General features: G+C 51.4%; 1 protein-coding gene across 9 annotated transcripts in view; it reads left to right on the forward strand.

Annotated features, from left to right (window-relative positions):
• The window catches only part of CELF5 (CUGBP Elav-like family member 5), a 73,104-nt gene that overhangs the window by 10,213 nt on the left and 45,443 nt on the right, over window positions 1-17,448 (forward strand). The gene's annotated exons all lie outside the window — the stretch shown is intronic.

Here is a 17,448-nt window from a genome sequence, read left to right on the forward strand (position 1 = left end):
CCTGGTCCAGCCCCCTCATCCCTCACCTGGACCAGTGCAGTCCCTGTACCCTTGTCCCTGGCTCCCACCTTCGCGCCCCACAGTCTGTCCTCCCCGCAGCAGCCACCAGAGAGCGCCTGTGAGCACCTGAGTCAGGACGCGTCCCTCCTCTGCCTGCAGCCCTCCGTGGCTCCCACCTCCCTTAGAGTCAAAGCTGAAGTCCTCCCGAGGCCCACAGGGTCCTGCGTGACCTGCCCCATCCCCTTCATACCATCCCCTGCCCCCTCTCTCCTCCTCGCTCCCTCTGTTCCAGCCACACTGGCCTCCTTGCTGTTTCTGCAACAGGCAAGGCGTGGTCCTACTCCAGGACCTTTGCATGGGCTGTGCCCTCTGCATAAATGTTCTTCCCCCAGATACTCACATAGCTCCTTCCTTTCTCTTCTGTAAGCTTCACCTTTTTTTGTGAAACCCCTGTGATGGCAGGATTTGTAATCTAGTCACTCCCAGAACTCCAAGTTCCTTTTTCCTCCTTTCCTTTTTTTTTTTCCTGTGCAAATGAAGACCTCTAACATACTATATATATCACTTTTAATTTTATTTGCTTTTTCTCCTTCCTAATAGACTGTAAGCCTCATTAGCACAGAGATTTTCACCTTCGTGTGTACTGCTGTGTCACCAGTGCCTAAAAGAGTGCTTTGAATATCACGCGAGGATGGATGGGTGGGTGGGTGGGTGGATGGATGGATTGATTGGTGGATGGATGAATGTGTGGACAGATGGATGGGTGGATGGATGAATGGGTGGATGGATGGAAGGGTTTGTGGATGAATGGGTGGATGGATGGATGGGTGTGTGGTTGGATGGATGGATGGATGGATGGATGGATGGATGGATGGATAGAAGGGTGGGTAGGAGGATGAGTGGATGGATGGGTGGATGGATAGATGGGTGGATGGGTGGATGAATGATGGGTGGATGGGTGAGTGGGTGGATATATGGGTGGGTGGATTGGTGAATGAATTGTGGGTGGATAGGTGGGTGGGTGGATGGGTGGATGGTGGGTGGTGGGTGAATGGGTGTATATTTGGGCAACTGAGTAGGTGGATGGTTGGATGGGTGGATGAATAGGTGGGTGGGTGGATGGATGAATGAATGGATGGATGGATGAATAGGTGGGTGGGTGGATGGGTGGATGAGTGGATGGGTGGATGGATGTGTGGATGGGTGGGTGGATGGATGAATGAATGGATGGGTGGATGAATAGGTGGGTGGGTGGATGGGTGGATGAGTGGATGGGTGGATGGATGAATGAATGGATGGATGGATGAATAGGTGGGTGGGTGGATGGGTGGATGAGTGGATGGGTGGATGGATGTGTGGATGGGTGGGTGGATGGATGTGTGGATGGGTGGATGGATGGATGAATGAATGGATGGATGGATGAATAGGTGGGTGGGTGGGTGGATGAGTGGATGGGTGGATGGATGTGTGGATGGGTGGGTGGATGGATGAATGGATGGATGGATGGATGAATAGGTGGGTGGGTGGATGAGTGGATGGGTGGATGGATGTGTGGATGGGTGGGTGGATGGATGAATGGATGGATGGATGGATGAATAGGTGGGTGGGTGGATGAGTGGATGGGTGGATGGATGTGTGGATGGGTGGGTGGATGGATGAGTGAATGGATGGATGGATGAATAGGTGGGTGGGTGGACGGGTGGATGAGTGGATGGGTGGATGAGTGGATGGGTGGATGGATGTGTGGATGGGTGGATGGATGGATGGATGGATGGATGTGTGGATGGGTGGGTGGATGGATGAGTGAATGGATGGATGGATGAATAGGTGGGTGGGTGGACGGGTGGATGAGTGGATGGGTGGATGGATGTGTGGATGGGTGGGTGGATGGATGTGTGGATGGGTGGATGGATGGATGGATGGATGGATGTGTGGATGGGTGGGTGGATGGATGAGTGAATGGATGGGTGGATGAATAGGTGGGTGGGTGGACGGGTGGATGAGTGGATGGGTGGATGAATAGGTGGGTGGATGGATGAGTGAATGGATGGATGGATGAATAGGTGGGTGGGTGGATGGGTGGATGAGTGGATGGGTGGATGGATGTGTGGATGGGTGGATGGATGTGTGGATGGGTGGGTGGATGGATGAATGGATGGATGGATGGATGAATAGGTGGGTGGGTGGATGGGTGGATGAGTGGATTGGTGGATGGATGTGTGGATGGGTGGGTGGATGTGTGGATGGGTGGGTGGATGGATGAGTGAATGGATGGGTGGATGCATAGGTGGGTGGGTGGGTGGGTGGATGAGTGGATGGGTGGATGGATGTGTGGATGGGTGGATGGATGGATGAATGAATGGATGGGTGGATGAATAGGTGGGTGGGTGGATGGGTGAATGAATGGATGGATGGATGAATAGGTGGGTGGGTGGATGAGTGGATGGGTGGATGGATGTATGGATGGGTGGGTGGATGGACGAATGAATGGATGGGTGGATGAATAGGTGGGTGGGTGGATGAGTGGATGGGTGGATGGATGTGTGGATGGGTGGGTGGATGGATGAGTGAATGGATGGATGGATGAATAGGTGGGTGGATGGTTGATTGGATGATGGACAAGTGGATGGGTGGACAGTTGGGTGGGTGTATGGATGGGGAAATTTCTGGTGTAGTGATGGGGACTGAAGCCATAGGAGTCAAGATGCCTGGGCGAGAGATCTGGGGTCCAGAATGAGCCTCAAGGAACCCCCATATGTCAGGCTGTGCAGAGGAGCAGGCAGCATGGAGGCTGAGGGGCCACAGCCAGCAGGGCTGGACCTCATTTGGAGGCAGCATGGTTGACATAGGGTCCAGGAGGAGAACACCAGGGCCTCAGAACAGGAATCAAGGCATTTATGTGTGCATTGAGGGACAGTAAAAAGGGGGCAGAGAGCCCGTCTGTCTCGGTTTTCCTAGTGAAGTTGGGGAGAACTTTGGGCTGGGAAGGTGGAGGAGGAAGTGGAGAGGATGAGCAGCAAAGCTGAGTAGGTGGAGAAGGGAGGGTCCTGCGTCCTTTTCAGTGCATGTGTGGCCTCGTGGTTCCCATTTGGTGGATGAGACTGTGAAGGCTCAGAGAGGTTAAGTGGCTGGCCCAAGAGCACACAGCAGAAAGGTACTGAGCTGGCTTTGATCCTTATCTCCAATCACTAGATTACAGAACTGAGTTAAAGACTAAGAACTTGGGGACCCCTGCCATGCAGGGGGTTCGGGATCAAAGGGGTTGAGATGGGAGGGGGGATCCTGGCTGGGGAGAGAAGAGGATGAACAGCAATGTATTCCCTGTCTCTGTTTCCCCACCGCCATCGGTGCATCGTAGGTGCTCAGGAATATTGAATGACTCTGAGCTAGGCATGGTAGGGAGGGGAAGGACAAAAATGAATCTAGGCCAGGCGTGATGGCTCACGCCTACAATCCCAGCACTTTGGGAGGCCGAGGTGGGTGATCACCTGAGGCCAGGAGTTTGAGACCAGCCTGGCCAACATGGTGAAACCCCGTCTCTACTAAAAATACAAAAAACTAGCTGGGTGTGGTGGCGGGCCTGTACCTGTAATACCAGCTACTCGGGAGGCCGAAGTGGAAGAATCGCTTGAACCCGGGAGGCGGAGGTTGCAGAGAGCTGAGATCGTGCCACTGCACTCCAGCCTGGACGACAGAGCAAGACTCCATCTCAAAAAAAAAAAAAAAAAGTAAAGTAATAAAGAATGGCTACTCCGGCCAGGCGTGGTGGCTCACTCCTGTAATCCCAGCACTTTGGGAGGCCGAGACGGGTGGATCACGAGGTCAGGAGATCGAGACCATCCTGGCTAACACGGTGAAACCCGGTCTCTACTGAAAATACAAAAAATAAGCCGGGCATGGTGGCAGGCACCTGTAGTCCCAGCTACTCGGGAGGCTGAGGCAGGAGAATGGCGTGAACCTGGGAGGTGGAGCTTGCAGTGAGCCGAGATCACGCCACTGCACTCCAGCCTGGGTGACAGAGCACGACTCCGTCTCAAAAAAAAGGAAAGTAATAAAGAATAGCTACTGCATAGAGCAGCCGCCTGGGCTGCTTGTTGGCAATTTTTATGGTTACTCCTTGACCATATGCTAAACAAGAGGTGGATTATTCATGAGTTTCCCGGGAAAGGGGTGGGCAGTTCCTGGAGCTGAAGGGTCCTCCACTTTTAGGATAATTTGCAGACGTTGCCATGGTATTTGTAAACTGTCGTGGGGCGGGTGGGAGTGTCTCTTAGCATGCTAATGCATTATAATTAGCATGTAATGAGCAGTGAGGATGACCAGAGGTCACTTTCACCCCCATCTTGGTTTGAGTGGGTTTTGGCAGCTTATTTACTACATCCTGTTTTATAAGCAGGGTCTTTATGACCTGTATCTTTTGATACCGTTCTGCCAACCTCCTATCTCATCTCGTGATTAAGAATATCTAACTTGGCCGGGCGCGGTGGCTCACGCCTGTAATCCCAGCACTTTGGGAGGCCGAGGCGGGCGGATCACGAGGTCAGGAGATCGAGACCATCCTGGCTAACACGGTGAAACCCCGTCTCTACTAAAAAAATACAAAAAATTAGCCGGGCGTGGTAGCGGGCGCCTGTAGTCCCAGCTACTCGGGAGGCTGAGGCAGGAGAATGGCGTGAACCCGGGAGGCGGAGCTTGCAGTGAGCCGAGATCGCGCCACTGCACTCCAGCCTGGGCGACAGAGCGAGACTCCGTCTCAAAAAAAAAAAAAAAAAAAAAAAAGAATATCTAACTTGAGGCCGGACGCGGTGGCTCACACCTGTAATCCCAGCACTTTGGGAGGCCGAGGCAGATGGATCATTTGAGGTCAGGAGTTCAAGACCCAGCCTGGCCAACATGGTGAAACCCCCTCTCTACTAAAAATAAAAAATTAGCCGGGCAGTAGTGGCACGAGTTGTAATCCCAGTTACTAAGCTCCTATTCAAGATGGAGTTGCTCTGGTTCAAACGCTTCTGACAGTACTTCCCTCTGATATCCCCCAAACCCTGAGATCCCGCAGGGCCCAAACCAGGGTTCATGTCTTTCTTCCAAAGTGCACCTCCTCCTGGGTTCCTACCTGGGTTTGTTGTCCCAGGGCTTTTGTAACAAATGACCACAAACTGGGGGGCTTGGAACAGCCTCTCCCAGTCCTGGAGGCCAGAAATCAGCTATCAAGGTGTGGGTAGGGCCTCACTTTCTCCAAGGGGAGGGTCCTTCCTGCCTCTTCAGCTTCTGGGGACTCCAGGTGTCCTTGGCTGATGGATGCATCACTGTGGTCTCTGCTCCATCATCTCTGCGTCTGCGTCTCCTCTCCTCTGTGTTATAAGGACACTTGAGGCCGGGTGTGGTGGCTCACGCCTGTAATCCCAGCACTTTGGGAGACTGAGGCAGGTGATTCACTTGAGGTCAGGAGTGTGAGACCAACCTGGCCAACATGACGAAACCCTGTCTCTACTAAAAATACAAAATTAGCAGGGTGTGGTGGCGGGTGCCTGTAATCCCAGTACTCAGGAGGCTGAGGCAAAATTGCTTGAACCCGGGAGGCGGAGGTTGCAGTGAGCCAAGATCACACCATTGCACTCTAGCCTGGGCAACAGAGCGAGACTCCATCTCAAAAAAAAATAAAAAATAAAAATTAAGGATGCTTGTCCTTGTGTTTGGGGCCCGCCTTCATCTAGCATGACTTCATCCCAAGTTCCTTATTGAAATCTGCAAAGTCTCTTTTTCCAGATCAGGTCACATTTCAGGTTCCAGAGTGGCTATATCTTTTTTAAAATTTTATAAAACTAATTTTAATTTTTTTGAGACAGGGTCTCCCTCTGTCACCCAGGCTGGAGTGCAGTGGTATGATCATAGCTTGCTGCAGCCTCGACCTCCCAGGCTCAAGGGATCCTCCCTCCTCAGCCCCTTTAGTAGCTGGAACTACAGGTGTGAACCACCACACCCAGCTGTTTTTTTTTTTTCATTAGAGACAAGGTCTCACTACATTGCCCATGCTGGTGCAAACTCCTGAGCTCAAGCAATCCTCCTGCCTCAGCCTCCCAAGTAGCTGGGACTGCAAGTGTGTGCCACCATGCCCGGCTAATTGTTTTTAATTTTTACTGGAGATGGGGTCTCACTGTGTTGCCCAGGCTCGTCTCAAACTCCTGGGCTCAAGCCATCCTCCCACTTCAGCCTCCCGAGTACCTGGGACTACAGATGTGAGCCACCATGCCCAGCTAACTTTTTTTTTTCAGTAGAGTTGGGGTCTCACTATGTTGCCCAGGCTCAGGATGGATGTAGCTCTTTTTCAGGGAGCCACCATTCAACCCATTACATCCTGACACCCTACCATCCAAGCGCATCCCAGCCATCCTTGCCTCCTCCCTCCCCTCCCCTCGTCCCCCATCAAAGCCCTACCTTAGATTTTCCTGTCTTTGTCCCCACGGCCCTCTGGGGTAGTCTTCACCTTCTCCCATCCTGACCTTGACTCTGCCCCCTCACTGTCCTCCAGCCTTCTGTCCTGCACTCCAGTCCCTTCTTCATGCTGGCCCCAGGAGGCTCTTTCCCGCACATACCTCTGACTATGCCCATCCCCTGCTCAAACACATTCCATGGCTCCCCACTGCCCTTGACATCAGTCCAGCAGTTCTTTGCCTGTTTCACCCTCATCTGTCCCCTCCAATGGCATCCCCCATCTCCTGCAACACACTTTTTTTTTTTTTTGAGGCAAGAGTTTTGCTCTGTTGCTCAGGCTGGAGTGCAGTGGTGAGATCTCGGCTCACTGCAACCTTTACCTCCCAAGTTCAAGTGATTCTCCTGCCTCAGCCTCCTGAGTAGCTGGAATTATAGGCGCACGCCATCACACCCAGCCAATTTTTGTATTTTTAGTAGAGATGGGGTTTCATCATGTTGGCCAGACTGGTCTTGAACTCCTTACCTCAAATGATCCGCCCGCCTCTGCCTCCCATAGTGCTGGGATTACAGGCATGAGCCACTGCACCTGGCCTTTCTTTTTCTTTCTTTCTTTTTTTTTGAGACGGGATCTCACTCTGTCATCCAGGCTGGAATGCAGTGGCATAATCTCGACTCACTGCAACCTCTGCCTCCCGGGTTCAAGAGTCATTCTCGTGCCTCAGCCTCCTACGTAGCTGGGACTACAAGCATGAACCACCACACCCAGCTAGTTTTTGTATTTTTAGTAGAAAGGGGGTTTCACCATGTTGGCCAGGCTGGTCTTGAACTCCTGACCTTAGGTGATCCACCTGCCTCGGCCTCCCAAAGTGCTGGGATTACAGATGTGAGCCACCGTGCCCCGCCCTACCACACACTTCTGAAAGCCTATGTCCCACACACCAGGCAGGCTCTTCTTCTATGGCCCCAGCTCCAAGAATCATCCTTCGGGAAGCCCTCTCCAAGCAGAACCAGGTTGCCTTCAGAGCGTCCCCAGCCCTGCCCTTCTCTTGGCCCGGGCTGACCACACAGGGTGTGGAGGGGACAGGAGTGTCAGGCTCTGCCTCCTCCTAGCAGGAGGATCACAGAGAATCACTTCCCAAAAAAGAACATTTTCCTGGGCTGGAGACTGGAGTGTCCTTTCGGGCTGAGGTCCCCAGCTGCCCGGGCTGGAGAAACTTATCCATTGAGCAGATCTCATGTTCCCCAAGGATCCCCCACCTTGATCCCCAATGTACCCTTGGGTCTCGAGAGATTTGTGTGCAGTGCATTGTCTATGAACTTGAAGATCAGTTCTTTTTTTTTTTTTTTTTTCTTGAGGTGGAGTCTTGCTTTGTCACCAGGCTGGAGCGCAGTGGCACCATCTCGGCTCACTGCAACCTCCAACTCCCTGGTTCAAGCAGTTCTTCTGCCTCAGGCTCCCGAGTAGCTGGGATTACAGGCACGAACCACCACGCACGAGCCACCGCGCCCAGCTAATTTTTTTTTTTTTTGTATTTTTACTAGAGATGGGGTTTCACCATGTTGGCCAGCATAGTCTCAACCTCCTGACCTTGTGATCCACTCGCCTCGGCCTCCCAAAGTGCTGGGATTACAGGCGTGAGCCACCGCGCCCAGCCTAAAGATCAGTTCTTGTCCAAGCTTTGAAAATAGGGTGGGTGCAGATTGCCAATCACTGAGCATTCTGAACCGTTGATCCCAAGTGGGACTTCCCTGTCTACCCCCTCCAGAACCCCAAGGCTCTCCAGGTGTGCAGCAAGGCTGCACACCTGCCTCTGGTACCCTTGCCATCTGGGGCAGGTGTGTGGGGTGGGAGCGGCTGGGGCTGGGACACGGTGAGAGGCTCACCTGGCGTGGGTGGGGGATAAGCTGTGGCTCAGGCTGAGGCTTCCTTCAGGGGATCCCTCTGGGTCTAGGATGCAACCAACCAGAGCTCTCACCGTTGAAATGGGATCCACAGGGCCCTCAGCATTTGATCCAGCCCCATGTTTCTGACAAAGGTGGCACTAGTTTGTTGTTGTTGTGTGTTTGTTTGAGACAGAGTCTCCCTCTTGCCCAGGCTGGAGTGCAGTGGCGCGACCTCGGCTCACTGCAACCTCATCTCCCGGGTTCGAGCAATTCTCCTGCCTCAACCTCCCGTGTAGCTGGGACCAGAGGCGCGCGCCACCACACCCAGCTAATTTTTGTGTTTTTAGTAGAGATGGGGTTTCACCGTGCTGGGCAGGCTGGTCTCAAACTCCTGACCTCAGGTTATCCACCTGCCTTGGCCTCGCAAAGTGCTGGGATTACAGGCATGAACCACCATGCCCGGCCCCAGGTGGCACTATTTTAAGGTTATTTCTAGGGAAGCAGGTACAGCAAGAGGCTGTGTTCTTCCTCATATTCCTCGGGGGAGAATTTTGGAAAAGATGCGAACGCCAGGCAGTGGATCTCAGCGGTTAGTGCATGGTCTGCGGAGCTAGACTACCTAGATTTAAGCCCTCGACATTTGGCCGGGCACGATGGCTCGCACTTGTAATCCCAGTGCTTTGGGAGGCTGAGGCGGGCGGATTACTTGAGGTCAGGAGTTCAAGACCAGCCCGGCCAACATGGTGAGACCCCGTCTCTACTAAAAAATACAAAAAATTGGCTGGGTGCAGTGACTCATGCCTGTAATCCCAGTACTTTGGGAGGCTGAGGCAGGCGGATCACCTGAGGTCAGCAGTTCAAGACCAGCCTGGCCAACATGGTGAAACCCCGTCTCTACTAAAAATACAAAAAAATGGCCGGGCGCAGTGACTCACACCTGCAATCCCAGCACTTTGGGAGGCTGAGGTGGGTGGATCATAAGGTCAGGAGTTCAAGATCAGCCTGGCCGAGATGGTGAAAATCCTGTCTCTACTAAAATTATAAAAATTAGACAGGCATAGTGGCAGGCGCCTGTAATCCCAGCTACTTGGGAGGCTGAGGCAGGAGAATCGCTTGAACTCGGGAGGCAGAGGTTACAGTGAGCCGAGATTGTGCCATTGCACTCCAGCCTGGGCAACAGAGCAAGACTCCATCTAAAAAAAAATTAGCTGGGCTTGGTGGCAGGTACCTGTAATCCCAGCTACTCAGGAGGCTGATGAAAGAGAGTCATTTGAACCTGGGAGGTGGAGGTTGCAGTGAGGTGAGATGGTGCTGCTGCACTTCAGCCTGAGAGACAGAGCGAGACTCCATCTCAAATAATAATAATAATAATAATAATAATAATAATAATAATAAAGCCTGGACATTCTACTTACCACCTGTGTGACCTTGGGCAAGCCACTTCCCCTCTCTGTGCCCCCATCTCTCATCTGTAAAATGGGAACAATGCCAGCAGCTACTTCATAGTGGCTACTATGAGTATTAAATGAGTTAGTATAGAGTATAAGCTTATTCTTTTCTTTTTCAGTTTTTTCTTTTTTTCTTTGGTTTTTAATTTTTTTGTTTTGGGGTATTTGTGTATGTGTGTGTTTTTAAATTTTTTCTGAGTATAAGCTTATTAACATTAAATATCAATGGAGTTTTTTTGAGACAAGGTTTTGCTATGTCGCAAAACCTTGGCTGGAGCCCGGCTGGAGCACAGTGGCACAGTCATGCCTCACTGCAGCATCGACTGCCCAGGCTCAAGCGATTCTCCTGTCTTGACCTCCTGAGTAGCTGGGACCACAGGCACATGCCACAACACCCAGCTAATTTTTAAAATTATTTGCAGAGATGGAATTTGACTACGTTGCCTAGGCTGGTCTCGAACTCCTGGGCTCAAGTAATCCTTCTGCCTCGCCCTCTGAAGGTGCCGGGATTCCAGGTGTAAGCCACCACACCTGGCCCAATGGACTTTATTAACATCACTGCACGTCTGTGCTGATGGGGAACTGTACGAGTTTGCAGGCGCTGCCGTAACCACACACCACAGACACGGTGGCTTAAACAACAGAAATTTATTTTTGCTCAGTTCTGGAGGCCAGAAGTTCGAAATCAAGGTGTTGGCAGGGCTGGTTCCTTCTGAGGCTGTGAGGGAGCGTTTATTCCAGGCCGTTCCCCTGTAGCGTTCCTTGTCTTGTAAAGGCATCGTCCCATCTCCGCCTCCATCTTCACGTCCCCCTGCCTGTGCATGTCTCTGTGTCTATTTTTCCATTTTTTATAAGGGCACCAGTCTTATTGGATCAGGGCCCACCCTGATGACCTCATGTTGACTAATTCCATCTGCAATGACCCCGTTTCCAAATAAAGTCACATTCGGAGGTCCTGGGGATTAGGACTGCAAATGATGAATTTGGAGAGGGGGAGAAGCACATTCAGCCCATAACAGGAACTGTGAATCAAAGCTCTATTTATCCAGGGGTGGGTAAACATTACTCATTTTCACCAGCTAGAAACGACAAGCAAAGAGGCCAAGAAGAGGTTGGGCCAAGAGATCACGGAAGCCATAAGGAAGATTTTCAGCACCAGGGACAGCGTCAGGGCGGGCTTTTGTGAGCATGCGTCTGTGTGTGGCGTGTGCATGGGCCTGTGCGTGCGAGTGTGTGTGTGTATGGTATGCATGCAGTATGTGTGTGTGCGTAGTGTATATGGTGTGCATGCATTATTGCATTGTGTGTGTAGTGTGTGGTGTGTGCATCTGTATGTGTAGTGTGTGTGGTGTGCATGCATTGTGTATATGTGTGTGTAGTGTGTGGTGTGTGCATGCATCTGTGTGTGTGGTGTGCATGCATCTGTGTGTGTGGTGTGCATGCGTCTTGTCTGCGTGTGTGTGTAGTGTGTGGTATGTGTATGCATCTATGTGTGGTGCACATGTGTCTTGTCTGCGTGTGTGTGCGTGTGTGGTGTGTGTATGCATCTGTGTGCATAGTGTGTTGTGCATGCATTGTGTGTGTAGTGTGTGGTGTGTATGCATCTGTGCATGTGTGTGTGGTGTGTTGTGCGTGCCTTGTGTGTGGTGTGTGCATGCATCTGTGCGTGTGTGTGTGGTATTTGCATGCGTCTTGTCTGCGTATATGTGTGCGTATGTGGTGTATGTATGCATCTGTGCGTGTGTGTGTGTAGTGTGTGGTGTGTGTATGTGTCTTGTCTGCATATATGTGTGTGTGGTGTGTGCATACATCTGTTTGTATGTGTGTGTGTAGTGTGTGGTGTGTGCATGCATCTTGTCTGCGTGTGTGTGTGCATGTGTGGTGTGTATATGCATCTGTGCGTGTGTGTAGTGTGTGGTGTGTGCATGCATCTGTGTGTGTGTAGCGTTTGGTGTGTGCATGCACCTGTGCGTGTGTGTGTGTAGTGTGTGGTGTGTGCATGCATCTGTGTGTGTTGTGCATGTGTCTTGTCTGCGTGTGTGTGTGTGGTGTGTGTTTGCATCTGTGCATGTGTGTGTGTGTGATGTGTGTATGCATCTGTGCGTGTGTATGTGGTGTGTGTATGCATCTCTGTGTGTGTGCGTGTGTTTGTATGCATCTGTGTGTGTGCGTGTGTGTATGCATCTGTGTGTGTGTGGTGTGTGTATGCATCTGCGTGTGCGTGTGTGTATGCATCTGTGCATGTGTGTGGTGTGTGTATGCATCTGTGTGTGTGTGCATGTGTGTGGTGTGTGTGTGTGGTGTTTCTTTCCCTTTCACTGCAGAGCTCCCAGACCCTGGGGCTGATGGCCTTAAATGTTGCTCAGGGCACCTACCCACTCCCTACCCTCCTAGGGCCACCACCCTCCAAACCCTGCAGACAAGGAGTCCACAGGCAAAAAAAAAAAAAAAAGGAACCTAGGAAGAAGGTTTTTTACCCTTATTTTACATCTGCCTGCAGCCCAATTTCTTGCCGATCAAACCTGATTTCTCTCAGGCCTTAGGGCTCGTTGTCTTAGTGTAGTTCTTTTGAAGAGCTTGTGGAATAAAATTCGGAAAACAAACATCAAGAATAGACCATCACATACAACAACGACAACAGGAAAGATGAGCACATAGACTCTGTGAAGAGCTCCCCCAAAGTGACAAGGTGCCCAGCTTCATTAATAGTTCTTGGAAGGTGCATTAAAAGCTCAATGAAATACAACTGCACGCCCACCTTAATGACTAACATTTAAAAGGTTGGCAAAAACCAAGCATTAGTGAAGATGAAGCACTAATAGAGCCCGACATAGGCACAACCCACTTCAGAAAACGATTTGAAGGAATCGATGAAAGTTAAACACACGCCTGTCTCATGCCCAGCACTTCCCTCCTGGGTATGCTTTTTGCATTAAAATATACAGACAAGGCCGGGTGCGGTGGCTTACGCCTATAATCCCAGCAATTTGGGAGGCCACGGCGGGTGGATCACTTGAGATCAGGAGATCGAGACCAGCCTGGCCAACATGGTGAAACCCTGTCTCTATTAAAAATACAAAAATTAGCCAGGCGTGGTGGCGGACACCTGTAATCCCAGCTACTTGGGAGGCTGAGACAGGAGAATCGCTTGAACCCAGGAGGGGAAGGTTGCAGTGAGCTGAGATTGCGCCACTGCACTCCAGCCTGGGCGATAGATTGAGACTCAGTCTCGCTCTCTCTGTCTCTCTCTCTCTCTCATATGTGTGTGTGTGTATATATATGTATATATGGACAAGGCTGGGTGCAGTGGCTTATGCCTATAATCCCAGCACTTTGGGAAGCCAAGGCAGGAGGATCACTTGAGCCCAAGAGTTCAGGACCAGCCTGAGCAACATAGCAATACCCCATCTCTAATAATAATAGTAATAATAATAATAACAGCTGGGTGTGGTGGCATGCAACTGTGCTCCCAGCTACTTGGGAGGCTGAGGCCAGAGGATCACTTGAGCCCGAGAGGTGGAAGCTGCAGTGAGCTGTGATCACACCACTGCACTCCAGCCTGGGCAACAGAGCAAGACCCTGTCTCAAAAAAAAAAAAAATTGGACAAGACTGTTGCAGAGCAACTTTATTCATAATTGCCCCAAATAGCAAACATCCCAATGCCCACCCATGGGAGAATGGATAAGCAATTTGTAGTGTATTCATAGGACACAATACTACCCGGAAACAAAAAGGAACTCACCCCTGATACACACAACCACATGCTGTTGACTGTATATTGAATGAAAGAAGCCAGACACAAGGGCGGACCTATGCTATGATTTCATTTATTTAAGTCCAAAAACAGGAAGCACTCAATCACATTGATACGTGATGCGCACATGGTGGGGACACCATCGTGAAGGCATACACAAGAGCTGGGGTGGTTACCCCTGCAGGATGGAGGGGGTTGTGCTGGGGTGGGGGACACTAGGACTTCTGGTGGCTTCATGGTGGCTGCCACTTTTTACTTTTGTTGTTGAGACAGTCTGACTGTGTCACCCAGGCTGGAGTGCAGTGGCACAATCACAGCTCACTGCAACCTCCAAACCCTGGGCTCAAGCGATCCTCCTGCCTTGGCCTCCCGAGTAGCTGGGACTACAGGTGCCTGCCACCACGCCCGGCTAATTTTTTGTATTTTTAGTAGAGATAGGGTTTCACTGTGTCAGCCAGGATGGTCTCGATCTCCTGACCTCATGATCCACCTGCCTCGGCCTCCCGAAGTGCTGGGATTACAGGCGTGAGCCATCACGCTCTGCCTAATTTTTGTATTTTTTATAGAGATGGGTTTTCGCCATGTTGCCCAGGCTGGTCTTGAAATTGTGAACTCAAGTGATCCTCCTGCCTCAGCCTCCCAAAGTGCTGGGATTACAGGCATGAGCCACTGCGCCCGGTCTCTCTTTCTATGTCTCGACCCAAGACATAGTTGTCTTGGGTCGAGACATAGAGATGGTTGTCTGGATTTATAATCATTTGTTACATTGCACGCTTACGTGTTCTGCACTTTTCAGAGGGGTATGTTGGTAATATATCCCAATTACAATGTTTATTGTGGTGATATATGCATAATATGAAATGTACCGTTAAAAAAATGTTTTTAAATTGAGAAAGCTCTTCGCTCTGTTGCCCAGGCTGGAGTGCAGTGGCGTGATCTCGGCTCATTGCAAACTCTGCCGCCCGGGTTCAAACGATTCTCATGACTCAGGTTCCCACCACCACACCCGGCTAATTTTTTTTGTATTTTTAGTAAAGATGGAGTTTCGCCTTTTTGGCCAGGCTGGTCTTGAACTCCTGACCTCAGATGATCCACCGGCCTCTGCCTCCCAAAGTGCTGGGATTACAGGTGTGCGCCACCGCACCCGGCCCATCTTAACCATTTTTAAGCATAGAGTTCAGTGGCATTAAGTACATTCATATTGTTCTGCAATCATCACCACTATCTGATCTTCAGAACTTTTATTTTACTTTATTTTAGAGACAGGGTCTCACTCTGTTGCCTAGGCTGGATTGCAGTGGTGCTATCATAGCTCACTGCAGCCTCCAACTCCTGGGCTCAAGTGATCCTCCCACCTTGGCCTCCTAAAGTGCTGGGATAACAGGCGAGAGTCACCTTGCCTGGCCTCCAGAACGTTCTCATCTTCCCAAACTGAAACTGTATCCCTGTGAAACACTCACTCCCCATCCCCCTCCCCAGCCCCTGGCACCCCCCCATCCTGATTTCCATCTCTGTGAATCTGAGGGCTCTGTGATCCTCCTATGAAACCTCTGTCTGTCGTTTTGTGTCTGGCTTATTTCACCGAGCATGGTGTTCTCAAGGTTCACCCACGTTGTGTCAGGTATCAGAATTTCCTTCCTTTTTGTGGCTGGATAATATTCCACTGTGTGGGTCGACCGTATTGTATCGATCCCTTCATCTGTGAATGGACGCCTGGGTTGCTTCCGCTTTCCGGCCACTGTGAATCTTAACTGCTGTCAACATTGTTATACAAATATCTCTGTTCGAGTCCCTGCTTTCCATTCTTCTGAATATACACCCAGACGTGGAATTGCTGGCTTCCGTGGTAATTTTGTGTTCGTTTCTGGAGGAACTGTCAAACTGTTTTCTGCAGCAGCCGTACCATTTTACATTCCTACTACAAACATTTTTCTTTCTTTCTTCCTTCCTTCCTTTCTTTCTTTCTTTTCTTTTCTTTCTTTTCTTAATGCTGGAAACTGTTGTCAGCTCTGCCTGGTACCCCCAGGGTTCCAGGGGGCTTTTTGGACCTGGGGTGGGTTCCCTCGGATTCCCTACCCCCTCCCCACCACACAGCCCAGCTGGCGGGAGCGACCAGCAGGTGGCCACTTTAATTAGCTCCTGCCTGGAGAAGTGGACACCGTGGAGCTCCGTACAGCGTGTCCCTGGGAGACCAGGGACCATAGGGGGCGGGGTTTGAGGGGGAACCGAGGGTTTGACAACATCGGAGCAGCCCACGATGGTCTCATTTCACAGGTCCCCAGACAGGACCACTCAGTCCCCTGTATCCATCCCAGGACCCCTGACCTCCTGTGTGCAATCCCTACCCCACCTCGGGGAAGCGTCTTTCAAAATACTTTTGATCTAATTAGGCTTTCAGGGCGAAGGCGGGTTCTCTTGACTTGCTTGTCTCCTGTGTCTGTCTCTGTCTCTGGTCTCCCACCCCTAACATCGCCCAATCACAGCCTCACTCTGGGCCACCAGAGGGCTGGCCCCGCCCCTCGCTTCCCACCCTCCGATCCCTAATGTTGCCCAATCACAGCCTCACTCTGGGCCACTCTATGGGCTGGCCCCGCCCCTTGCCTCCCATCCCTAATATCATCCAATCCCAGCCTCACTCTGGGCTACTCTGGGGCTGGCCCCGCCCCTCACCTCTCCTGATTGGTCCTGATTTCTGCCACCATGCCACACCCTCTCAAGCTCCACCCCCATCCATTGGCTGGTCCAACTTGTGGTCCTCTCAGACCATCCCCTCTCCCTCTGATAGGGGAAGGTGAGGCCCAGAGAGGGGGAGCGCATGATCCAAGGCTACAGTGGTGGTCAGTGGCAGAGCCCACTGCTCCCTATCCCAGGGCCAGGCCTTCTTCCATCTTTCTGGGACCACTAGTGCCCTCCCCATCCTCCCTGCTGGGCAGCCCCTCTGCCCACTCCCCTCACCCCACCTTGTCCAGGGCTCTCAGCATCTCTTTTCTGAGCTCAGCCACTGACTTTGTTAATGGCTGGACCTCCTCTCCCTCTTCCTGGTCTCACCCTTTGCGGGGGTGTATGTGTGTCCAGGGGTGGAAGGGGTGGAAAACACTGAGCCACTTCGACTGTCCCCTCCCAAAACACGGTGGCTTCAGCATACTCTTCTCTTTTTATTTTTTGAGATTGTAATAAGATATACACAACTTCAAATGTACCGTCTTAACCATCTTTAAATGCATGGTTCAGCCCGGGCGCGGTGGCTCACGCCTGTAATCCCAGCACTTCGGGAGGCCGAGGCGGGTGGATCACGAGGTCAGGAGATCGAGACCATCCTGGCCAACACGGTGAAACCCCGCCTCTACTAAAAATACAACAAATTAGCCAGGCATGGTGGCGGGCGCCTGTAGTCCCAGCTACTCGGGAGGCTGAGGCAGGAGAATGACGTGAACCCGGGAGGCAGAGCTTGCAGTGAGCCGAGATCGCGCCACTGCACTCCAGCCTGGGCGACAGTGAGACTCCGTCTCAAAATAAATAAATAAAAATAAAAATTGCACAGCTCAGTGGTATTAAGCATATTCACACGGTTGTGCAACCATCACCACCATCATCTCCAGAACTTTCTCATCTTCCCAAACTGAAACTCCGTCCCCATGAAACACTCAGTCCTCATTCCCCTCCCCAGCCCCTGGCACCTCCCCATTTTACTTTCTGTCTGTGTGAATCTGATGACTCTAGGGACCTCCTAGGAGTGGTATCACACAGGATTTGTCCTTCTGTGTCTGGCTTATTTCACTGAAAGTGACATTCTCAAGGTGCATCCGTGTTGCAGCCTGTGTCAGAATTTCCTTCCTTTTCTTGGCTGAATAATATTCCGTTGCGTGGATGCACCAGGTTGTGTAGATCTATGCATCTGTGGATGGAAGCTTGGGTTGCTTCCACCTAGT

This window comes from Pan paniscus, chromosome 20, assembly GCF_029289425.2.
Source record: "Pan paniscus chromosome 20, NHGRI_mPanPan1-v2.0_pri, whole genome shotgun sequence".
Lineage (NCBI taxonomy): Eukaryota > Metazoa > Chordata > Mammalia > Primates > Hominidae > Pan > Pan paniscus.